At 43.0% G+C, this 26,105-nt stretch overlaps 1 protein-coding gene across 3 annotated transcripts in view; it reads right to left on the bottom strand.

The window, feature by feature from the left end:
* The window catches only part of TET1 (tet methylcytosine dioxygenase 1), a 138,202-nt gene extending 113,032 nt beyond the window's left edge, over nt 1–25,170 (bottom strand). Inside the window, exons 1-2 of one of the 3 annotated variants that reach the window (XM_061635185.1) lie at nt 25,104–25,170; nt 24,764–24,833 (exon numbers count right to left, since the gene is read on the bottom strand). The gene's annotated coding sequence lies outside the window, so the exon portion shown is untranslated. Of the gene's footprint in view, nt 1–24,578; nt 24,644–24,763; nt 24,987–25,103 lie in introns of those variants that run through there. The other 2 variants (XR_009763942.1, XM_061635186.1) reach the window with 2 other exon arrangements.
* Between the last annotated feature and the right edge of the window lie 935 nt (nt 25,171–26,105).

Genomic DNA, 26,105 nt, shown 5'->3' with positions numbered 1-26,105 from the left:
CCCCCCCAGAGCTGTGCTTCGCCCCCTCAGGATTTTTTTTGGAAAATTGTCTTTTTAATTTGTGACATGACAGACATTGACAACCTCAATTTAAAGAATGATAGCTCATTTTGAGAAGAGGAACAATTTAAGAATAGGACCCTCTGAAAAATTCAATGAATAGGGTAGGGCGAGTGCACAACAAACACTTCATCTGGAAGAGCCCTCAAAAGACTGCTCACTCAAGACTTTCCTTGACTGCGGGTGGATTTTTCATGATCACAATTATCCTATAATTACTTAAGTGATCCTGATAAAAAATAAACTCAAGCTGTATAGTAAAATGTCCCTTGAAGAATTAAATATTAGAACTTTGTATTATGGGCCATAGTTAGTTCCCACCCCTTGGACTTTCCTTTGCTCTACTTTTCATTTTCAGTTGTGCTGTCTACCCAGCCAGCAACAAAGAGGCATGTTTGTTTGCCTGCAGTAAGAAGCAAGAGTTTGTTTATTCTGCAGTTATTATAATGAGCACAGCACAACTAGGTGCTTATTACTAAAGGGTGAAATAAAGAGAACTTAAAGTGATCTTAAAAGTGGCTGTCCTTTACTCTTAAAGGGCTCGCTGTACTCACAATCATAGTGGCTATTGTCTTCTTTTTCTTGAACACTTCATGGCAAAGGATGAAAACAGCCCTCAAGGAATATAAATATTGCTGTGTAAACTACAAGTTAGCTAGCTGATTGGCTGGACACCTAGGCTGTTACTCAGGCCAAATTTCTGATTTTCTCAATATGTGCAGTTCAGCATTAGGCTTTTTCAGGGTTTCTGGACAGAAAAATCAATTCAGCAACCAGTAAAAAAATAAATTGCTTTCCATAGTTAGTTTCCATTAGTTTGTCCTTTGTATAGCAGCCAGTTAAAAGTGTTCCCTTGATTGTCCAAAAGGAAGGAAAATCTAAATGCCAGGAACAAAACTAGCAGGAGGGACTCTCAATGAGGAGTAAACAAACACACCCCATAGTATTAATTTTCTCTCTGCCTTTCCTTAAATTTGTAGTATAGACAAGTTTGCTTTTCAGATGGAATCTAAAACTGAGATACCTAATGCAGCATCGAAGCCAAGCTCAGAAGCTCACCGTCTTTACCAAAGTAGTTCAGTTCATGAAGAATCAGAACATGGGGCAGAACACAGGAGAAAGTGGACAGTAGCTATAGGCAACGTCAAAGATTTTGAGACTGGTATTCCTGGGGATTTCTCAGAAAAGGGTGAGACAATTCAACAAATTAAACTTCATTCATGTAAGTTAACATACACTCTGAATAGAGGAGTGATGGGGAAAGTCACTGCCTTTCCCTTCCACTGGCCTGGCCCTCACATCCTCTTTACCAGTGGGGGAGGGGATTGGCTGGTGCTATGCGCCTCTCCCCCCCAATTCCCCACCTAGAAATGTGGCTGACCCATTTAATGAGGAAAGGTGGCTACAGGGCTGCTGTCTACCATCACCAAAGCTCCCCGTCATGGGTCACTAGAGCTTCCCTCCCTCGTGAGTTGCCAGAAGAGCAATTTACAGTAGCTGCCATGTACTGTAGTAATCACTATGCTTGCTCCAACCATTGGGTGTGTAGACCTTCTTCTAGATGTGTCAAGTAACTGCACATCACCCCTGATTTTTCAGTTTGCTTTCTACGATACACTTTCACTATCCACACAGCTTTCTCTTAAATAGCTGGACCTTCCTTATGCAATTCATAAAGCTCAACACATGCCTTAAAGTAGTAGGCATAGGCATATCTATGCAACAGTCCTTTGTTGAACAAATAAGTTCCATGTTCACTTAAATATACTGAGCAAAATCTTGCAACAGTAAGTTGCAGCTAAGTCCCAAAGTAATGAATGGAATAGGATATGCAGCACAACCTTATGCGTGTTTATTTGGAAGTTAAATCACATTATGTTTAATGGAGCTTACTTCCAGGTAAGTGCACATAGGACTGCAACCTTAAATTGAGACTAGATAAAATCCCATTGATTTCAATGGCAGTAATAACTTTGACTGGACTATTCCCATTATTTGGAGAATATAACACAGCAGCATCCAAGTGCAAAATTTGTCTTTATCAAACCTAGAGGTTATTATTATTAATAATAATTTTATTAATAATTATAGGAGGAGAGCGTTGTGCATACGATGGACTGCAAAAAAGACAAACAATTGGGTGTTCTATCACTAGAAGCTAAAATGATGAAACTGAGGTTATCATACTTTGGACACATAATGAGAAGACATAATTCACTAGAAAGGACAATAATGCTGGGAAAAACAGACGGGAGTAGAAAAAGAGGAAGGCCAAACAAGAGTTGGATTGATTGCATAAAGGAAGCCTCAGAGGCAAAAAGGAGGAACTGGGGAACTACAGACCAGTCAGCCTAACATAGATCCCTGGAAAAACGCTGGAACAGATTATAAAGCAGTCAATCTGTAAGCACCTTGAAAACAATGCAGTGATTACTAGGTCCCAACATGGATTTATGAAGAACAAATCCTACCAAACTAATCTTATCTCATTTTTTGATCGGGTAACCTCCTTTGTAGACGATGGGAATGCTGTGGACATAATATTGACCATTGACATGATCGCTCCCGCGCGCCCCCTTCAGTGCAGAGCTCATACAGCACCGTGGTATACCCCGGAGCTGAGAGTGATGAAGCAAGAGAGAAGGAGGCTAGAGTGCAGGTGGAGGCGAATTCCTGACGGATGTAATCATTCTTTGGTAAGTGCTTCCACTAAGTTGTATGTAAAAGCGGTTAGGGCGGCAAAAAAGTCTTATTTTGCTGCCACCATCAGATCATTCCTCTGCCGCCCAGCGGAGCTTTTTAGGGTGGTACGAGGGCTTTTACATTCTGGCCCTCATGATACCAAGGAAACATTGGAAGCCCGCTGCAACGAATTTGCGGAGCACTTCCAGAACAAGATTGCATGCATCCATCGGGACTTAGACTCTGATGTTATGACAGATGATTCCATTGAAGTGTCCAGAACACGGTCTTGTCCTTCATTGTTGGATGAATTTCAGTTGGTGCAGCTCGAGGAAGTGGACAAGGTGCTTGGAATGGTGCGGGCGACCACATCTGCTCTGGACCCTTGCCCATCTTGGCTGGTGAAGGCCGGCAGGGCTGTGACCACCGGCTGGGCCAAAGAGGTGATAAACGCCTCCTTGAGAGAGGGAGTAGTCCCTGGTAGTCTCAAGGAGGCAGTAGTGAGACCTCTTTTAAAGAAACCCTCTTTGGACCCAGATGTTTTGAACAACTATAGACCGGTGGCTAATGTCCCTTTTTTGGTCAAGGTCTTGGAGCGGGTGGTCGCCGGCCAGCTCCAGGCGCTTTTGGATGAAACCGATTATCTGGATCCGTTTCAATCCGGTTTTAGGTCCGGTTTTGGCACTGAAACAGCCTTGGTCGCCCTGTATGATGACCTTTGTCGGGAGAGGGACAGGGGGAGTGTGACCCTGTTGATTCTCCTTGATCTCTCAGCGGCGTTTGATACCATCGACCATGGTATCCTTCTGGGGAGGCTCGTGGAGCTGGGAGTTGGGGGCACTGCTTGGCAGTGGCTCTGCTCCTACTTGGCGGATCGTCGCCAGAAGGTAGTGCTTGGGGAACACTGCTCGACACCCTGGACTCTCCATTGTGGAGTCCCTCAGGGGTCGGTTCTGTCCCCCATGCTTTTTAACATCTACATGCAGCCTCTGGGTGCGGTCATCAGGAGTTTTGGAGTGCGTTGTCATCAGTACGCTGATGACACGCAGCTCTACTTCTCCTTTTCACCTTCTTCAGGTGAGGCTGTTGATGTGCTGAACCGTTGCTTGACCGCGATAATGGACTGGATGAGAGCTAATAAACTGAAACTCAATCCAGACAAGACCGAGGCACTGTTGGTGAGCCCTTTACCTGCCCAGATGGTGGATGTTCATCCTGTTCTAGATGGGGTTACACTCCCCTTGAAGGAACAGGTTCGTAGTTTGGGGGTCCTTTTTGACCCTTCCTTGTCGCTTGAGGCTCAGGTGGCCTCAGTGGCACGGAATGCATGTTACCATCTTCGTCTAGTAGCCCAACTACGCCCCTATCTGGACAGTGACGATCTCGCCTCAGTTGTTCACGCTCTGGTAACTTCTAGATTGGACTACTGTAATGCGCTCTACGTAGGGCTGCCCTTGAAGACTGTTCGGAAACTCCAGCTAGTGCAAAATGCGGCAGCCAGGCTGTTGACGAGGACCCATCGGTCTGCGCATATAACACCTGTCCTGGCCCGCCTGCACTGGCTACCCATCTGTTTCCGAGCTAGATTCAAGGTGCTGGTTTTGACCTATAAAGCCTTACACGGTGTGGGACCGCAATACCTTGTGGAACGCCTCTCCCGCTATGAACCTACCCGTCCACTTCGTTCAGTATCTAAGGCCCTCCTCCGGGTACCAACTCATCAGGAAGCCCGGAGGATTGTTGTTAGATCTAGGGCCTTTTCTGTGGTGGCCCCCGAACTCTGGAACAGCTTACCTGAGGAGATACGCCTGGCGCCTACGGTACTTTCTTTTAGGCGCCAGGTTAAGACCTGACTATACTCCCAGGCATTTTAATGTTTAATGTTTAATGTTTTCATGTTTAATGTTGTTAGTTAACTTGCTGTTATGTGTTATTGATTTTATTATACTATCGTATTTTAATCCTGTTTGTACACCGCCCAGAGAGCTATTAGCTATGGGCGGTCTAAAAATGAAACGAAATAAAATAAATAAATAAATAAATAAATAAATATACCTCGACTTCAGCAAAGCTTTTGACAAAGTGCCCCATGATATTCTGATTAGCGAGCTAGCTAAATGTGGGCTGCATGGAACAACTATCAGGTGGATCCACAATTGGCTCCAGAATCGTACTCAAATAGTGCTTATCAATGGTTCCTTCTCAAACTGGGCAGAAATAACAAGTGGGGTACCACAGGGCTCGGTCCTGGGCCCAGTGCTCTTCAACATTTTTATTAACGACTTGGATGAGGAGGTACAGAGCATGTTTATCAAATTTGCAGATGATACAAAATTGAGGGGCATAGCTAATACCATGGAAGACAGAAACAAAATTCAAAGGGACCTTGATAGGCTGGAGCATTGGGCTGAAAACAACAGAATGAAATTCAACAGGGATAAATGCAAAGTTCTACACTTAGGAAAAAGAAACCAAATGCAGAGTTATAAGATGAGGGATACTTCGCTCAACAATACGACATGTGAGAAGGATCTTGGAACTGTCGTTGATCACAAGCTGAATATGAGTCAATAGTGTGATATGGCTGCAAAAAAGGCAAATGCTATTTTAGGCTGCATTAACAGAAGTATAGTTTCCAAATCGCATGAAGTATTAGTTCCCCTCTATTCAGCACTGGTTAGGCCTCATCTTGAATACCGCATCCAGTTCTGGTCTCCGCACTTCAAGAAGGATGCAGACAAACTGGAACAGGTTCAGAGGAGGGCAGCAAGGATGATCAGGGGACTGGAAACAAAGCCCTATGAGGAGAGACTGAAAGAACTGGGCATGTTTAGCCTGGAGAAGAGAAGATTGAGGGGAGATATGATAGCACTCTTCAAGTACATGAAAGGTTGTCACATAGAGGAGGGCCAGGATCTCTTCTCAATCGTCCCAGAGTGCAGGACATGGAATAATGGGCTCAAGTTGCAGGAAGCCAGATTTCGACTGGACATCAGGAAAAACCTCCTAACTGTTAGAGCCATACGACAATGGAAAATTACCTAGAAAGGTAGTGGGCTCTCCGACACTGGAGGCCTTCAAGAGGCAGCTGGACAGCCATCTGTTGGGAATGCTTTGATTTGGATTCCTGCATTGAGCAGGGGGTTGGACTTGATGGCCTTATAGGCCCCTTCCAACTCTACTATTCTATGATTCTATAAAAAAAAAAAGACCTGAACTTATAAGATCTGAACAGGGTGGTTCACGACAGATGCTATTGGAGGTCGCCAATTCATAGGGTCGCCATAACTCGTGATCGACTTGAAGGCGCATGACAACAAAGCCCTTGATCCAGAGGTCCCAGGGTGGATTACAACAGTAAAATATATCCCTTAAAATAATTTAAAATCGCAAACATCACAAAAGAAGGGTGGATCCCAAAAATATACATCTCAGATGTCAAAGGATAGAGAAAAGAGGTGCATCTTCAGCATTCACTGAAAACTGTGAAGTTGCCAGATGCACCTCGCTGGGGAGTGAGTTCCACAACTTAGAGCCTGCCACAGAGAATGTCCTCTTCTGGACCATCACCCCCTGGGCTTCTGAGGGTGCAAAACAACCCAGAAGGTTCCTTCTGCCAATCTTAATACCTGTAGGAAAGGAGGTGGTCTTTCAAATATTTGGGGCCTAAGTTGTTTAGGGCTTTAAACACTAGTGCGAGCACCTTGATTTGGGTCTGGAAATGAACTAGCAACCAATGCAGCTGTTTTAAAATTTGTGAGTTGTAAAGGGAACCCAAGCCAGGAATTTGGCCACTGCACTTTAGACCAGCTGAAGTTTCTGAGTAGTCTTCAAGGGCAGCCCCATGTAAGCACATTGCAACAACCCAATCTGGAAGTTACCAGGGCATAATAAGATTAATGACGTGGAAGGAGGCATGCTGAAAAATTTAAATTGTTTAACAGGATATCAGGGAGGAGTAGGAGAATTATTGTTCAGCATACTTGACATGAATTGAGCAAACGACAACAACCAAGATGCACAGCAGTTTCAAAGATTTGAACAAACCCAATAACAGTCTACCCCCACTCCCAGCACACGTCTTTGAACAGAAAAGCAGCCTCCCCCACTCCAGTCAATGTTACATTGCAAATCGCTTTTGAAACTCCCTCTCAATGCGGCACAGCTGAAGAAGGGAAAAGATTAAGACCCTACAGAACACAGAACATAAGAAGGTAGGTTAAATTACAGCAGTGATACTCAGACTGTGGTCCATTGTACAGCCAAAAATAACACAAATTCTGTCCCCTTTCAGAGTACAATTGACACATGCAATTGTTTGCAGACTGAATGAGGAAGCACTGCTATATAAGATTTGCAAATGTCCCAGTCACTAACATATTTGTCAACCAAGACACTACTATTCAAACACATATTATCCATATTTGAACAAGGTACTGACCAGATTTGCTCAAAAGCTGAGAAAGAGGTATACTGCAACCAATGCTGAGAACTGCTGAGATCTGGCACTGTTTTTGATAGCTTCAACATACTTTTTGTTGAACACACCTTTTGGAATGGTTATGACAATTATTCTTATGTCTTAAGAAAATAGGAAGCTGCCTTATACCAGGTCGGACCATTGGTCCATCTAGTTCAGTATTGTCTACACTGACTGGCAGTGGTTCTCCAAGATTTCAGACACTGCTAGTCCTACCTGGAAATGCCAGGGATTGAACCTGGAACCTTCTGTATATAATGCAGATACTCCAACAGTGAGCTACAGTCTTGTGATGACCACTTTGATACAATATAATCTACAAAATCACAATCCATTGTGACTGCTTTCACTGGAGGAAAAATAATCTTTAAGCAATACTAATATTATGAAGATGACTGCCACATCCCTTCACACCGTGCATGCCATTTCTTTTGGCTGAAGCACATGGACCAGCTGCATTCAAGTGCCAGAGTTTAGATCAGAGAGGCCCTTCAAGTATCCAATCATGTGGTGAATGGAAGGTAAGAAAATGTGGCAGCCCAAAGAACAAGCCATCCAGAACAGTGGCCAGCAATACAACAAATTTTAACAATAATTGAATTATGCAACAATTGATTTAATGTACCTCCCCACCCTTAAATAGAAGAGCAGCTGAATAATGAAGTAAGCTACTTAGGGAGTTGAGAAATCACCTTCCTGCAAGAGTATTACAGAGATAAGAAATCTCTAGCTCCAAGGCTACTGAAGTGGGAAGCAAGTTCCTATGCCCTCCCAACAAATGTGTAACTCTTGCTTTGGTCAGGAGGCAAGTTACAGCCATACAATCTCCTACACACCTTCCCTCTGTACCGTTAGTGCAACATGGGCTGTAATATTTGAGTGACAGTACTGGGGCCCAATGGAGTAGCTTTCTGCCATGGAATTTTACCTGTGCCTGGGAAAACAATGAGATCTGCTATCAAAGATGCATCTCTGTTTAGTTACCCTTGAAAGTTCAAACTGTTTGTTTTTCTGATTATGTGCGACCAGAACTGGCCCAAGGCATTTTGATGCTTAAGGCTAAAAATTCAAGAAACCCCGCCTTGCCCCTGCCATGCTTTTGCTCACCTCCTGTTCCTTTCAGTGGGCTTGCACAGCAGAAAATTGTGGATTGTGTCACATGGATCAGATGTTTGCCTGCCATCATTAATGGTACCCAAAATGTGCTGTCCATCACCACCTTACTTTATGATTAAGATGTGGCAACAATTTGAGAAACCCTCCACCTAGCAATGAATGTATGTCCATATTGATCAAACAACAAGCTCCCTATATGACATCAAGCAACAAGTTCCCTATATGACAGATGTCCAAGTAGAGAGCTCATTAGAGTGGGCCCAAACTGCAACTTAATGATGCCAGAGCAGTGGCAGAACACATGCTTCGTATGTATAAAACCCCATGTTTAATCACTCCAGGCCAAGGGGTTGGGAAAGACCTTGGCCTGTGAACTTGGGAGAGCTGCTGCTAGCTGAAAATGACCAGAGATGGGGAACCTGTGGCCCTTCAGATGTTGTTGGACTACTACTCACATCATCCCTGACCATTGGCCATGCTGGCTGGGACTGATGGGAATTGGTGTCCAATAATCTCTAGAGCAGTAGTTCCCAAACATTTCCCCCCATAGACTACTTGAACATTTCTGAAGGTCTTGGTGGACTACCTAGTGATTTTTTCTGTTTTTTGTAGTAATGTGCTGTACTAGATGGTTTTTAATTATATATTTGCTTGTTTTATTTCTTATATATTGTGTTTTCTGGTATTACAATTTGAATTCTGAAGAATTAAAATTGTAATACAAAAATACAATATAAGAAAGAAGTAAAAAAATCAATTAAAAATCAATATGAATATTTAATATGATGAACTGCCCATCTCCAGCTATAAATCCAGATACACCACGGAGCACCTGAATGAAACTCACAGACCACAGTTTGGGAAACCCTGGTATAGAGGGTTACAGGATTCCCCACCTCTGAAGTAGATAATGTTGGGTTAAACTGACTAATGGTCTGACTCAGCATTAGAGCTTCATATCTACTAAACAGATCATTGTTCTAACTCAGGACAACACAGCTCCTGATATATCCTTAATATTGACCTTCCAACATTTGCTTAAACATTATTTCTGTACAAGTGTAGAAGAGAACACATCCAAACTGATTTTCAGTTCTATATACAACATTAAAAGGTGGCTGGAATTTCATGCAATCTGACCTGTGGTATGGTGGTCACAGTGTAATCCTGACAAGTGAGAATCTCATCAAGATAAAAGCTAGAATCCTTATCTTGATGAACTTTATTGCAATTGTAGTGTTTCAGTCTTATAAAAAATAGTTACTCAGCAATTGTTTATAGATTATACAGCCAATTATATTCAGCAACAATGGAGGGAGTTGGGCCTCGCCTCCCTAGAGAAAAATGCGTACAAATTCTGGGAACTTGTTTCGAAGGGACTGAAGGGGGAGCGAGTAGCCATCAATAATCAAATGACATCGGACCAATGGAACTCGTATTTCTCCACACTTTATAAAAATATTTCGCCCTGCCCACGGTCTTCCCTTACCACTTTATCTAGATCCTTACAATTTTGCCCAGAATGGGAACCGGTCTCTGCTGCGGAGGTTGTTTTATTGATTAATTCGGTGCCTGACAATAAGGCCCCTGGAGAGGACATGCTTCCAGCAGAGTTATTCAAGTCTAATCCCGACTGATGGGCCCCCGTTTTTGCCAAACTGTTCACTTTTATTAATTCTTATGGTGATGTTCCCAAGGGCTGGGGAATCAGTACGGTGATCCCTCTTTACAAAAGTGGCGCTAAGTCCGACCCCAAAAATTTCAGGCCGATCAGTCTATTGGACATTGCATCCAAACTTTATACTAAGTATCTTCTAGCAAAATTGGACAGGTGGGCTAATGAGAATGCCATTATTGCACTGGAACAGGCAGGGTTCGTTAAAAGTAAATCTATGATTGATCACTGTTATGTTTTATCTCACCTCATTCAGAAATATGCATTCCATAACAGAAAAGAACTATTTGTTGCCTTCGTAGATTTCTCGTCTGCCTTTGATCTGGTAGACAGAGAACGCCTCTGGCAGAAACTTGGCGCTACAAATATAGACAAACGGTTACTCCTACTCCTGCAAATTTTGCACTCTGACACATCCCTTAGGGTGAGACTAGGGGCTAATGGTCAACTTTCAGAGGCGATCCCTACCCATCGTGGAGTTCGCCAGGACTGTTTACTAGCCCCCTTTCTTTTTAACTTTTATATAAATAATATCGTACAGGAACTTTCAGGCTCAATGCATTTTCCACCCTCAATTTTATCTGTTAAACTTTCTGTTTTCCTTAATGCCGACGATCTGGCCCTCGTCTCAACCACTCAAGTTGGAATGAGGAGGCTGTTACACAGCCTGGGTCTATTCTGTGCTAAGGAACGTCTCCTCATTAATTACTCCAAGACGAAAGTGGTAGTGTTTGGAAAAAAACAAACCAAACACGTCTGGAGACTTAATAACAAGATTATACAACAGCAACAGAGTTACCGTTATCTGGGCCTTAATTTCACATCCAATTTGTCCTGGAATTCCCATCTTGACACCATCAGGCTGAAGGCTGCCCATTCCATACACCAGCTATGCCGTTTCTTTACCCACAAGGGAGGTAGTTTGGTTCCCTCTGCCCTGGAAATCTTTCGCAGGAAGATAATTCCACAGCTCTTATATGGGGCAGAGATCTGGGGTTATGGCAACATCTCTTCCCTTGAAAAAGTTCAGAACGCTTACCTCAGGTTTATTCTGGCTACTCACCGTGGCACGCCAGCCTCTCTATTAAGGTTAGAGACCGGCTTGCACCCGATAGAATCTCTGGCCCATGCTGCTTTGGCATCCTACTGGTTGTGGCTTGCCGGCATGGATGATTCCTGTTTACCTAAAAAGTGTTTTTTTTAACAACTCCAATCATCTTATCACTCTACTTGGTTAAATCAAACCAAAACTAAATTGGCTGCTTACGGGATCTCCATTTTACCTTTTACCTTCGCACCCTTCTTTGAGGGCCAAAAAACTGCTGAAGGGCAGGATCTTTTTATACGCTCAAAGATGGACGCTTTATGCAGCTTCCCAATCGTCCTTCTCCTTATGGTATCCTTGGTACAAGACGACGTTTAGCATGGAGCCATATTTTTCCTTCCTTTCTGCTCCATCGTTGAGGAGGTCCTTTACTGCCTTACGCCTCCAAACCATGCCTTTGGCTATCCTTGAAGGTCATTATGCTAACATTCCCCCCCACTCCCGAGTTTGAATATGCCATTCGGGAGAGGTGGAGGATGTGGCCCACTACCTTCTGAGATGCCCTCTTTACAAAGATCCCAGGTCTAAAATTTTATTTCCCATAATCCACCCTATGTCGGATAGGCCTATGCCGGAACAAATATCCATTCTTCTGGCTGGTACGGATGTTCATATAACATTTCGGGTCGCCAACTTTGCTTTGGCAGCCGGGAAGATCAGGGCTAACCGCGTAAAACAGTAAGAGTCGGCTTGATGTTGTTTTCGTTGATTTTAAATTTACATGCATATGTCTACTAATGTAGGTTCTTATGTATGAATGTATATATTTATTTTTGGACGTTCTTAGTATATCCTGTAATATTTTATGTATTTCATATATTTTTAATTTCTTGCGGTGGCTAATAGCTTTGAGCAATAAAGGTTTATTCATTCATTCATTCATTCATTCATAGTGGGTTTTTCACATTCCACAATGTTAAATTGAAAATACCCCCCATGCCATTCTGAGGCTTCCCATAAGCTCATTTCAAAACAAAACCTTACAAAACTTATAGTCCTGAACTCAGAAATGCTTGCTTAACAACCCTCTCAATTTTCATGGCAATACACAAAACAATCAGAGAGAATAGAGAGTTCAAAGTCTAAAAAGAGAGAAAAAAAACCCCAGAGCCCTTTTGGACTTTTTTCTCATAATCTGTTGAAATTCATTAAAAATCAGCCATGTTCACAGAGTACCTGTACTCCTAATACTGACCTTGTCCCATACTCTGACCTTCATCTTCTGCAGTTTAAAACTTAAAATGCCTGGCTGATTTTTAATTAATTTAAGATACGTTGAACTGAATGATAATGTCCGGCATGCTCAGTAAGAACCAACTGTCAGTGTTCTAAAAGCCTCACAGCTGCTGGGCTTGCCTAATCAGGAGGCCACACCCACACCAGACTTTGATTTCACATGAGGTAGTCATGACTTCCCTCAGAGAATCCTGGGAAGTGTAGTTTGTGCAGGGTGCTGACATGAGACTCCTATTCCACTGACAGAGCTCCAGTGGCCAGACTGGTTTAACAGTCAGCCACTCTGATTGAAGGCCTGTGAGGGAACAGGGCATCTCCTAGCAACTCTCAGCACCCTTCACTAACTACACTTCCCAGGATTCTTTGAGAGAAGCCATGTGTCCAAAGTGAAATAAAGACCTGGTGTGGATGTGGCCAGGAACAGCTTTGGTTTAAATTTGGGTGGGAGGCTACATGTGCCTGCTGTAGAATATAAAGTGAGGGAAATGCTGAAAAGCAATGATACTGTTCACAATGTTTTCCTTATGGAAAGGAAAGGGGCTTCCCTTCTGCCCAGTGCTCATCCACCCAATCTCCCCCCTCCCCCACCTCCTCCCCTCCTTGCCCCTCCCCTGAGTCAGTGTTGGACTATGATCTGGGAGACCAGGGTTCGAATCTGCACACAGCCATGAAGCTCACTGGGTGACCTTGGCCAGTCATTGCCTCTCAGCCTCAGAGGAAGGCAATTTTAAAGCCACCTCTGAATACCGTTTACCATGAAAATCCTATTCATTGGGTCGCCGTAAGTCAGGATCGACTTGAAGGCAGTCCATTTCCATTTTCAAACATGATTGCACAGAAATAAATCCCATTGAACTCAAAAAGTATGGAACTAATCAAACCCACCCTCCCTTCTCCTCCCTCCTATCCCCTTCCTCTTGCTCCTCCCCTCTCCCTTCCTTTGCCCCTCCCTCCCCATGCCCATCCCCTTCCCCCTCCCTCTCCTCCTCCCCCATGGTCAGCTTTACCTATCCTAACCATGATTGCATAGGAGTAAATCCCATTGAACTCAAGCATGCAAATGATCATATCTGTCTTTCCCCTCCTTCCCCTCTCCTCTCCCTTCCTCCTCCCCTCCCCTCTTCCTCCTTCCCTGCCCCCTCCCTTTGTCCCTCCCCCAGTCAGTTTTACCTATTCTAAACATGATTGCAAGGGAGTAAATCCCACTGAACTCAATAAACATACAAAGGATCAAACCTGTCCTTCTTCCCTCTCCCTCCTGCCTGCTCCCCTCCCCCTCCTCCCCTCTGCCCTTCCTCCCCTTCCCCTCCCCTCCTCCCCTGTGGTTAGTTTCACGTATCCTAAGCATGATTGCAGGGGAGTAAATCCCACTGAACTCAATAAGATACAAATTATCAATCCATTCTCAGCAAACTTGCACAGGATCCCTTTTCTTACCTCCTGGATTAAAAAGCAGAGAAGTTCACTAAATTTGTAGGGCAGTACATCAGGTCTCTTGCTCCCCTGGTGCATGTGGGCTATAGGTACGTTCTTAAACCGCAAGGTTTTTTGCATAGGCAATAGTAATAGTAATATTACTAATATTAATATGATGATATGGTTCTTCTCTCTTTAGTCCCTATCGGCTTGAGAAAGCTGATGAGAAGACTCCAGGATCTTTGTATAAATGAAAGGTTAAATATAAATTAAGGGAAAACGAAAATTTTAGTTTTTGGAAAGAGGTTCGTGAGTCATCGATGGTCAATGGATGATCATCAGTTGGAACAGTGTCGTGTGTACAAGTATTTGGGAGTAAACTTTTCGGACACCCTCTCCTGGAAAACCCATCTGCAATCCATAAAGCAAACAGCGGCAAAAACGGTGGGTGCAATCCTAAAAGTTCTACCGCTCCACTGGCGGTAATCTGATCCTTCCAGCTTTAAAAGTTTTTAAGGCCAAAGTAATCCCCCAGGTCCTGTACGGTGCATCGGTATGGGGTTGGGAAGATGAAATAATCTCATCGTTAGAGACTATTCAAACTTATTTCCTTAGGCGTCTACTGTTCCTCCCTCCAGGAACTTCATCAGCAATGCTGCGTGCGGAGACTGGTCTCCCTCCGTTGGGCGCGCATATTCACTTAACTCTTCTGAAGTTTTTGAGATCATCGCAAGGCAAGGAATTATTAAACCTCTGCTTTGACCACCCATTTTCACATAATATATGGGGTAATAAATTAGATGATCTATTACGTAGATATCATCTAACCATTCAGCAATACCCTAGGATCAAACAAAAGATTACGTGAGGCGGTTTTCCAACATTGTGAGTATTTAGACCATCTAACTCTACTCAACTCCCGGGTAGCCCCATGGTATTGGAGATTCAAAACTGATCATAACTGCTCCCTATATCTTATGCAGCCCCTCCCTATTAGCCTCAGACATGCATTTACAGCATTACGCTTTTTCACTCTGCCCAACGCTGATAGAGAGGGAAGGATATCTAGTATCCCAAAGGAACTAAGAAAATGTATCTGTGGTTCCAATGGGGAGGAGGACCTTCCACATATTTTGATACACTGTTCAATTTATCAGAACCTTAGAACGAAGTTCTTGAAGAAGTGGTTAGACACCTACGGGACGTCTACAGATGTTGATAAAATAATCTTCTTAATGTCTGACTTAAAGCCGGAGGTAACCCATAAAGTAGCTCTTTTTGTGACAGCAGCTCAGAAATTAAGAGCTAAATTTGTTTTAGAACTCCACTCGAAATAGAAGTTCTAACCGGTTTTAATGGGGAGACGGTTCTCCCATTAACTCTTTTTATTGCTCTTATTTATCAGTATTCTTTATTTATCAGAATCCTTGCACGATGTTTTTAAAGAACTATGATATATGATTTGGAAATTTTAATGAACACCTCCGATTTTATCATATTTTAATCTTAGAATCTGTATTTAAATTTTACTTTACTTTATCTTATTATGTTGTATACCACATTTTTTGTGTTGGCCTATGGCCCTGCAATAAACTGAAACTGAACTGAAATATTAATAATTCACTAATAGTAGTGAATAGGCATTTGTTTTTCATAGGTTATCTGGAATATCCTGATACAAAATCAGCTTTTATGGCTCCATCCCTGCTCTAGAGTAAACGTTTTGAGCAGTGCAGCCACACTGTCCTATGCCCTGACCACACTGCAAAAAAAGAGATGCAGCCCGATCTTACACATGCATACTAGGTAAATCCCACTAAATACAATGGAATTTTCTCCCAAGTATGTGTGTGCATAGGACTGCGGCATTAAATCTTCTTGTACAGTTAAAACCCATGTGTTTAAGCACACAACTCTCTGTCTTGGTTAAGTTATATCCACTTATATGAAAGCATGTAAGTTGTTGTAATGTTAAGTTATTGTTTTTAAGCCTAAACCTACATTAAAATGCAGTTGGAAATAATTGAGTAAAAATACCCACAATCTAGAATCCTAGGAGCACATAGAACTGACTATTGCTAATTATGAGATAGAAAGATCCACAAGAGCAAATGGCTCCTTTTCCCCATAGTCAACAATTTAAAAGCTGTTTTGTTCACAGACAACCTCTACTAAGTTGTGACCAATCCACGTTGTATATTACGATGCAGGATATCGCTCTACAAATGTTGTCAGGACCCTAACTCCCATCAGACCTAGACAGCATGGCTAATAGCCAGGGATAATGGGAGCTGGAGTCCAGCAACATCCAGAGGGCCACATGTTCTACATCCCTGATATAGGTGATTTCTGGATTCTTAGGAACAAATTATTTGTGAGGAAATAGTTCTTCATGGGGCATAGACAAAGGGAGTAGATTCCTGCTATAAAGGGATGCATTTCTACAGACTTGTAAATTATTATCACTCTGAGTGAAGTATCTCATGTTATTTTTTCTATAGAAAATCCATCATAGTTCCTTTGATTCAGTCTTCAAATTACAATGGCTGCTATGTTTTCACCTCAAGCAGCCTCAGCAACTTTGGTAGGAGGATGTTAAAAGGCAAGCTGCAGTCCTATGGACACTTACTTGCAAATTAACACCACCAAACACAATAAAACTAGTATACAGTATAGATGTAGATGGCCTTTTTGGTAGCAGCAGTGGGGGGGGCATCCTTAAGAACCTCCGTCTCTCAGGAATTATGAGTAGCCCCATCTTTAATTTTTTTAGAGAAAAGTATTAAAAACATTTTTATTTCAGTCTGCTTTTATTAATTGCTGTTCATGCATTCAACTACTAAAGTTTGAGTGTAATGTGGTTTTATTTGGATGATGTTATGTACTATTTTAATTATTTTGTTTTCATGAAATGTTGTTCACTACCTTGGAAGGGAAACTCTGCCCTGAATGCTGGTCTATACATCTGATAATAATCAATCAATCTATCTATCTATCATTTGATTTATATCCCACCCCTCCTCCCAACAGGAGCCCAGGGCGGCAAACAAAACCACTAAAAACACTTCAAAACATCATAAAAACAGATATTAAAATACATTAAAACAACTTTTAAAACATTTTTTTAAAAGCTTTGAAGATTTTTTTAAAGGTTAAAAAACATTGTTTTTTAAAAAAAAAGGTTTAAAAGCATATTAAAAAGCAGTTCCAACACAGAAGCAGACTGGGATAACGTCTCAGCTTAAAAGGCTTGTTGAAAGTGGAAGGTCCTCAATAGGTGCTGAAAAGATAACACAGATGGCGCCTGTCTAATATTTAAGGGTAGGGAGTTCCAGGTGCCGCCAAACTAAAGGTCTGTTTCCTATGTTGTGCAGAATAGACCTCCTGATAAGATGGTATCTGCAGGAGGCCCTCAGCTGCAGTGCACTGTGATCGACTGGGCATATAAGGGATAAGTCGGTCTTTCTGGTATCCTGGTCCCAAGCTGTATAGGGCTTTGTACACCAAAGCTAGAATCTTGAACTTGGCCCGGTAGCAAATGGGCAGCCAGTGCAATTATTTCAGCAGCGGGGTGACAAGTTGGCGATACCCTGTCCCAGTGAGCAGACTCACCGCCGCATTTTGCATCAACTGCAGCTTCCATACCAACCTCAAAGGTAGCCCCACATAGAGCACATTACAGTAATCCAGCCTGGAGGCTACCAGTACGTGGACAACAGTGGTCAGGCTATCTTGGTCCAGAAACAGTCACAGCTGTCTTACCAGCTGAAGCTGGTAAAAGGCGCTCTTAACCACTGAGGTCACCTGGGTCTCTGGCAACAAAGATGGTATAGAACAGTGGGGAGGAGAGCCTAGCTAGGAGTCCAGAGTCTGTGAGTTCAAATCCCCGCTTGTGTCTCCTGGGTATCAAGGGCCAGGTAAAGATCACCCCCACAGTGAGTGGCTCAGGGGTTACGTGCCCTGCCACCTGTGCAGTCGTGGGCAAACTGCATAGTCCCAAAGAGCCCAGTTGCCCCCCAGCTGGCAGTTGCAGACAAGGAAGGGGCTGGCTTGTGCAGCTGTGGCAAGCTGCACAGGCCCTAACCAGCTGAGGACTAGCCTCGGAGGGAGGCAATGGTACACCCCCTCTGAATACTGCTTACCATGAAATCCCTATTCATAGGGTCACCATAAGTCAGGATTGACTTGAAGGCAGTCCATTTCCATTTTCAGGAGCACCCCCAGTCTACGTACCTGCTCTTTCTGAGGGAGTACAACCTCATCCCAATTCAGATGTTACAGAAAAATAGAGCTCGGTATCATCAGCGTACTGCTGACACCTTGCCTGATATCTCCTGATGACTGCTCCCAAGGGCTTCATATAGATGTTGAACAGCATGGAGGACAAGATGGTACCCTGCGGCACCCCACAGCACAAGTGCCTCTCTGAAAACAACCCTGGAGATAAGATCAGAACCACTATAAAACAGTGCCTCCAATACTCATCTGACCAAGTCGGCCCAGAAGGATACCATGGTTAATGGTATCAAAAGCTGCTAAGAGATCAAGTAAGAATAACAGGGTCACACTCTCCCTGTCCTTCTCCCGATAAAGGTCATCCATCAGGGTGACCAAGGCCGATTCAGTCCCATAGCCAGTCCTGAACACAGACTGGAACGGGTCAAGATAATCTGTTTCATCCAAGAGTACTTGCAATTGCTGCAATCTACAATTTATACATGGCTTCCCTCTGAACTTAATGCTCACAATTCCCTCCTAGCACCCTCTCCCAACCACACCCATATATTAAAAATGCCTGCAACTGAAGATTACTTTCATGGAGTGAACCCTAGACCCCCCCCCCAAAAAAAATATTCCAGAGATAAGGAACCTGTAGCCCTCATCAGTCCTGATCAGCAATGGCAATGTTCAGGGCTGATAAGAGTTGTAGTCTAACCACAGGTTCTCTTCCCCTGGTTTATGCCATGATAAACTTGTTAGTTTTTATGGTGCCACAAGACTGTTGTTTTTGCTGCAATACAGACTAACACAGCTATTCCTCTGGAAATTGTTATATAGATCTACAATTTATACACCACATGGGCAGCCCAATCATTTGAAATGAAAATTTATGTGCAGCCCAGTGCTATGTATGCTTACTCTAAAGAGAGCCCCACTGAGTTCAGTGGGGCTTACTCCCAAATAACTGTGCATAGGCTTAAAACTTTTAATCCCATTGATTTTTGAGATATTATTGATAACTCTATCAAAGCTCTATCAAAGTATATTGAGCTTTACAGAGTTACAGTACTTAAGCAAAAAGAGAGGTCCCCATCCTGAGATGAGATTTACAATCTAAATGTGAACAAGCAGGGGAACTGCTACCTCTTTTCTGTGGCAAAGAGTATGTGCCTTGAACAGCTGTATAATAGGCAGAAACTCGACAGCTGCAGCCTCCCCATTCAGATGTGTGTTCTGAACAAATTGCACCAGTTGGTTTCTGCCTGATATGTTAGTTGTTACATGCTCAAAGACTCTGATGACGCGGGGAAAGGTGGAAACCCTAGAAGCAGGTATGAAATAGGAAATCAGCAAAGGCTGGGAACTTAGCTGGGTCCATATCACAGCCCAGACCTTCTCTCTTTTTAAAGTCTTGAGTAGTGATTTATCATAATTAAATAATTTCCCCTAGGAAAATAAACTCTTAACAGCTGGGTAGTGGTAATTTTTGAAGTACGGGAGCTCATGACAACAATCCCCATAGCCACACTGGCAAAGCGAGTCAAAAACCATATATACATAAAAATATGCTCTCCCAACCAACAGTAGTACATAGCATAACAGCATTTTATTAAAATTGGCTGAGAGCCATAGAACAGTGTGTGGCAAAGGGTAGTATAGTGGCTGGCATAATGGACTTTGGCTGGTGAGACCTGGGCACACATCCCTGATTAGCCATTAAATTCCTTGGGCTAGTTACTGTCTGAGCCTCGCCCACTTAACAAAAGATCTTAAGCCAAGCCAGACCTGTTTTCCAATCTTCCCAAGCTTACCGTACTGGCAGATACTGCTCCTGCTGATCATCACTGCTGCTATGAAAAAACTACTAGAGTATCCCTGCATTCTTGCTCCACTACATTTCCTCTCTGTATTTGGCAGGAGGGATTTTTACGAACAGATTCTGTGGTGTCAGTGGCCATTGTTTTTTGTTTGTCTGTTTTGTTTAAGTAGCCGTGCAGCGTATTACAGCAAAATACTCTGAAGTCCTGAGTTACAGTGTAATCCTAACCATGTCTATTCAGAAATGAGTCTTACTGAATTCAGTGGGGGTTACTTCCAGGTAAGTGGGGTTAAGATGGCAGCCTTGCTCTCTAATAAGTGTGTTTAGGATTGCAGATGTGCAGTGCAATCTTGCATATGTTTATAAGTAAAACCCTCTGTGTTCAATAAAGTTGAAAGTGTGCATATAATTAGTGTCTTAGATTCCTAGATGCACAACTTTAACATAATTATAGAAAAGGTTCCCAAGTCTGACCAGGAAAGGGTTAACATACTGCCAAAGGGAGATCCCACTGATAATAACTATCAGCCACACAGGCCCTATGCTAAGCTTAAACCAGAGTCACATGACCAATTGCTTAAGAAAAGGACAGGCTAGGCTTAAGAGAGAAAAGGAAATTGTAGAAAACCAGTATTTGGAGTTGGGGGAGGGGGGAAATAGAGGAGAGTTAAGGAGAGCAGAGCTTTCTATGGGTATTAGAAAAAACTTAAGGGAAAATGGTTTATCTGTTACTCTAACGTAGTTAGCAAAATTAAAAAATGATTTACATAAGCTGAAATAAATATCACGCACTGAAATACATAATTGATCCAAGAATTGTAGAAATTGTGACTTTTTGCGCAGGAGCTGTGGAAGTCTGCCACCTTATCATTTTCCCTGCACATACAGATGTAGTTTTGCCATCTTGAAACTGAACTTGTGAATCTGCCTCAAGAAAAACTGGGATGGGGAGGAAGTGGGCAATGGAAGATTAATTTACTAACAGTGAATCCTATGCATGCTTACTCAGGAGTAAGTCTTTGCTATGTTCAGTGGCATTTACCCTAAGTAAATGTGAACGCAATGCAAATTAGATGGATGACTGAGGCTGAGAGAAGACTAGCTTCCCCAAGGCAATTTGTGGCTGAGGTGAAGCAAACCACTCAACTAGCAAATAACCCCAACAAAACGCACACCCTCAATTAAAAAAAAAAATGAGGGGCAGAGGGCCACACGCTCCTGTGGCTCCTCCTGCCCTTTCTGGTGAGAATAAGTCTCTGAACCAGTCGGCTCAATTCCCTGTGCTGGTTAAACCTCTGAGCCCATTCTTGACTGCCTTCACATACACTATGGCGGGATTGCATCTGTTGTGACTGATCCTGTTCGTTAGGCATCGATCAGGATTATTTTTACCAGGCATCCCCCCAATAATGACCATTACATTAAAGCTAACTTTGGTTACTCAGTAAAAATTGCCAGTCCAGCCTCTCCTAGTGCTGCCATGGTACAAAAACATGGACCCAAGACACTGATCCTTGTGGAGTCTCATGATTTTTACAAGGAATATTTACAAGGAATCCCCCTGCCCATCACAGATCATATCACATATTCTGCGATTCTGTGACCTGTTATCCTGTGCAAAAGTCATGGAGATCCACAAAGACCTCTCCCCTTAATCAATGTTCCTGTGGTGCTGGCAACCACTAGTTCTGCGTTTTTACTGTGTGATCTCCTAATATAAGTGTTAATTTGACGGGGTCTTTTGGGGAATGCCACGTAAAATAATGCAAATTCAAGAGGATCCATTTTAGTTCTGCTGCATCTGATTTTTACCCACACCCAGTGGAAAAGCAAAGAACTTGTGGGCACTTTCCCTTTCTATCTATTGGAGGAGGGGGGAAGCAACCAGAGGGGGTGGGGCCCATGATGCTTTCTCAACATTCCAAATGGGCCCAAAAAGGTTGACAGCCCTGAACCAAAGAACCCACAACTCTCAGTCTTGGCCAGCATGCTGCACCAGCTCTGGCAGGCTGGCTTCATCATAAGGCACACTTGGGCAGCTGCTGGAGCCTACCACTGACATCTGCTGTGGATCCCCTTTTTAAAACTTTTTTCCCCCGGCAACCAGGACTCTATAGTTAAGGGCAAGGTAGTGGTGCAGAGTGGTAAGCGGCGGTAACGCAGCCGAAGCTCTGCTCACGGCCGGAGTTCAATTCCAACAGAAGGAGGAAGTCGAATCTCCTGTAAAAGGGGTCGAGGTCTACTCAGCCTTCCATCCATCCGTGGTTGGTAAAATGAGTACCCGGCATATGCTAGGGGGTAAAGAAAGGCCGGGGAAGGAACTGGCAATTCCACCCCATATATACGGTCTGCCTAGTAAACGTTGCAAGACGTCACCCTAAGAGTCGGAAATGACTCGCACTATAAGTGTGGGGACACCTTTACCTTTAGTGGTGCCCAGAGCCGATTCAGAGTATTGAGGCTAATCAACATTGTTGCCTCCTGTATAAGCACCAGAAAGAATTTTGCCATGGGTCCCCTGAAGCTGGCCCTGAGTTCTTTGTATCTGCTTGCATAGAGCAAGCAACTTACACATCTCATTCAGTCAAAAGTATTAACACCACTGCTGCCTGCCTCCCTCCCTCCCCCCGCTGTTGAGCTGGTATTCTATGAGATAATTACCTTACTGAAAATGGACTACATCTATCTGTTTGGTATCAGGAAAATAACAACACACTATTGGTAAGATATGTATGGTATGATACACTGTGGCAAAGACGGTATCTGTTCAACACTGCTCTAGTATCCTGAGGATGTCAACCTCCACACATTTTTCATGTAACTAACTTTGGTTACTTTTAAGCTGCGATGATGGCATCTTTTATTGTGTTTTGCAATTTGCTCATTACATATCTGTGTTATTAGAAATGGAAAGTGCTGTGACAAATGAGTGTTTGTGAATGCAACCTCAATTGAGCAATTTGCTTCCACATCATTTTAGAGCCACTACACATTTTACGGGTCACTCCAGGAATAGGTGGTACGGTAAACCTACAAGGGAGACATCTTATAGGGTGGTCACTTAACCCAAATGTGCCATCTGAGAGGAAAATCTTCAGAAATACTATTTATCTTGCACTGAAGTGCCCCATATTGTAGGGTAGAGCTACACTTACAGTGTGCTGAATTAACACGTTATACAACATTCATAATGTGATTCGCAAGTAACAGCCACTTCACACTTTATGTAGCTACCCAGGTCTACAGATATTCTGTTGATGTCTGCAAATAAAGTGGGAAAGAAATACAAGCACCTCCTGACATGCCGTGCACAAGCAGGAACAATGACCAATCACAGCTCCCTTATGAGCATTTGGGGACATGTGTCTCACAATTTATGTTTAATTCAGACTAGTTCAAACAGCGGTTTCTCTTGCGATAAATTCAACACTTACGTACTAAAATCAGGAAATTAATTCCTTGAAAAAAGCAGAGATTTTCCCTGGTAGTCTCAAAACCACAATTCCTGACATGTGAGCCCTTCTTGCAGTTGCCGCTGACTGTGGCACATGTGCGTGTAGGGAAGGCAGCAGGTGTGCATTTACAGACATCATGTGGACTGCAGGGATCGGATGCACATCTATCCCTGTTTGAGCAACTGTAATGCCCACTTCTTTCTTCAACGAGGAACACAACAGCCTACTCCAAAAGCAGTAACTTGGATGTATTGCTAAAAGCCCTTTGCTGTCTTTTCTAAGTACATCAGAACCCTTCTGACAGAGGAACTTCTGCAGTCCCTGCAGAGCCTGTTTTTAGGGAAGCAAAACAGAACTGTTCCCTCATGACTTATGCCGTGTGACAAAAAGACTGCCTTCCCTCTTGACTTTTTTCTGCATCTGCGTGTACTCCAGGGGCAGAGTTATAGAGGGTCCATATGCAAATAGACAACATACGTGCTCTAATGGCAAATCTGGGAGCAGGTATATGAGCAAGCCTCCTGCCTAGTTCTCTGAATTGGTTCTTAAACAAGAAGCCTTATTGAGCAATAATGGCACATAGAGAAACTCCTTTCCCCATAAGCAAGTTATCAGGAGGGGGAGGGGGAGGGGAAGGATCAAGCCATTGCCTCTGCTCTTGTTTCAAGCAGATGGCTTCCTGGAGTGGGATTTATTTCTGCAGGAGGTAGTAGCCAGAGGTGGTCTGGAGCTCTCATTGTACAACTGCTCTCATAAGAGCTGCAGAGAAACCAAACAATGGGTTAAATTCGATTTTAAATTTACGACAGTGCAATGATTAATTAACTCTACTGAGATCAGCCAAGATGTACTGCTGTGAAATCTGGAGACAGAGCAGAGCTTAGCCCATTAGGCTTTTAAAAAAATAGTAATGCAGTTTAAACAAGCAAGCAAAAAAAAGTTGTTTTTAAGGCAAGTTCTGGAAAATGCAATCTGCCTTTTCTTTTTCCCCCAAAAGCAAAAGCTCGAGAAAGAGAGACTGGGCTGGTGATCCGTGTCCTTTACACTGTCTCCCCCCACCCCCCCTTTGTATGGAGGCTTAACTCAGCTTCGCTTGCCTGGCGGGTTTTTCCAGGCAGACTTGGGCTACTTTAAGCAAATTTGCACTAGGACAGTCACAGGTCAGACCTTACTGCATTTTTTTAAAACAAGCAATTCTAAATATGGGTGTTTTGTTTTTCGTAATTGATAGAAATTTCCAAATTCTCCGTCTTCCTTTCCCTCCCGCAACCATCAGCAGAAAGCTCCTTGGAACTTCTCAAAGTTTTACCGACTTTTAATTGCTTCGTATTCCACGTCTGTCTCAGAGAAAACTGCAGCCAACTTCTGGGAATGGACTATTTTAACCAACCCGCAAATAGACAAGAAAAGTTCGTGCAGTAACAAGGCTTCTACGTATCCCCTCCACTCTCCTTCCCACATGATCAGCTTCTCTGCGAATCGATCCCTTCATACATACCAGGCTCGTTGCGTTGTCAATAAGATACTAACAGGAAAAGGCGATCCGTGCATGACTTTGCAATCCACAACTGCAGAAAAGCAAGTAAACTTTCATGATTCGTCCACCCAGCTTGTCTTTTCAGACAGGAGGAAAAAGAAAGCACCTATATAGAATATGGAGACCCCCGCACCCAAGCAATGGGGGAATAAAACGTGCTCTTCCCGGAAGGTTAGTATCTTCCCCGAACAGACCCTCGGGCATGGAGGCTCGGCTGTGCTCTGCTCTCAAGCTGGACCGAGCCCTCCTAGTGAAAAGTAAAATGCGAGCTGGATCCCCATGCCGGAGCCGGATTGCTTACCTCTCGACCCCGGACTCTCGGGGCCACTGGCAAGCCCAGCATATAAAAGCTTCACTCAACACGCCCCTGCATAGTATGAAAGTACCAAAAACAAATCCTTTTAGTAAAAGCAAACACCGAGCTCTGCACAGAACAAAGAGTGAAGTACCCCATGCACACACATTTTCAAGAACCAAGATTAAAATTGGTCTATGGTTTGAATCTATCTTATTACGCATCATGCAAAAAATCCCTATTTGGCCAGAATATATATTTGGTTTGTCTTCTAATTAATTCTAACTAATGATGTTCACATGTGGCACAAATACTTCTAAAATAAGCTTTTTGAAAAATGGAAATGGACTGCCCAAGTTTATATGCTGACAAATCTCCAAATACTTCATCATCATTGTTACTACTACTTGATAATTGCTTGCTGCATACAAATGGTCACCAGTGACTTCAGACTTATTTAAAAACATAAAAGTAAAAATATAATACATAAAAACACATTTACATAAATACACATGCAGTTCATAAAAATACACAAAGGTCCCCCAGAACAGCAGCAGAAAGCTTTTAATGATGCTTTTTAAAAAACCTGAATGTATTTGTTAACATTTATTCCTTCTTAAAAGACTAAAAACTTGATCCAACTGGGTTATACCCATTTATTTAAACTGATTTAGGCATGCCTAACTCAGCTTAAGATCAGGCTGTAAAATAACTAGGTGCTTTGGTAATTAGATTATTGGGGGTGAGTTTGGGGCCTCATGTCATCCACAAGCCTCACCGATTTCCACCAAATCTTGAATAAACCATGGTTCCTTCTTCAATTTTTAAGCTGTCCCATTCTCTCTAAAGGTGTTGCAGTGGTTAAATAGGCCTACCGTCAGTCCCTTACTCAGCCTTGAGGCTCATTGGCTGACATAAGGTTAGTTACCATCTCTCAGCCAAACCTACCTTATAAGGTTACTGTGGTTATTTGTTTTGTTTTATTTAGCCTATTTTAGGCCACTTTTC

This window comes from Rhineura floridana, chromosome 7 (assembly GCF_030035675.1).
Source record: "Rhineura floridana isolate rRhiFlo1 chromosome 7, rRhiFlo1.hap2, whole genome shotgun sequence".
NCBI lineage: Eukaryota > Metazoa > Chordata > Lepidosauria > Squamata > Rhineuridae > Rhineura > Rhineura floridana.
The sequence above is the reverse complement of the archived record's forward strand: the minus strand, read 5'-3'. Positions and strand labels throughout refer to the sequence as shown.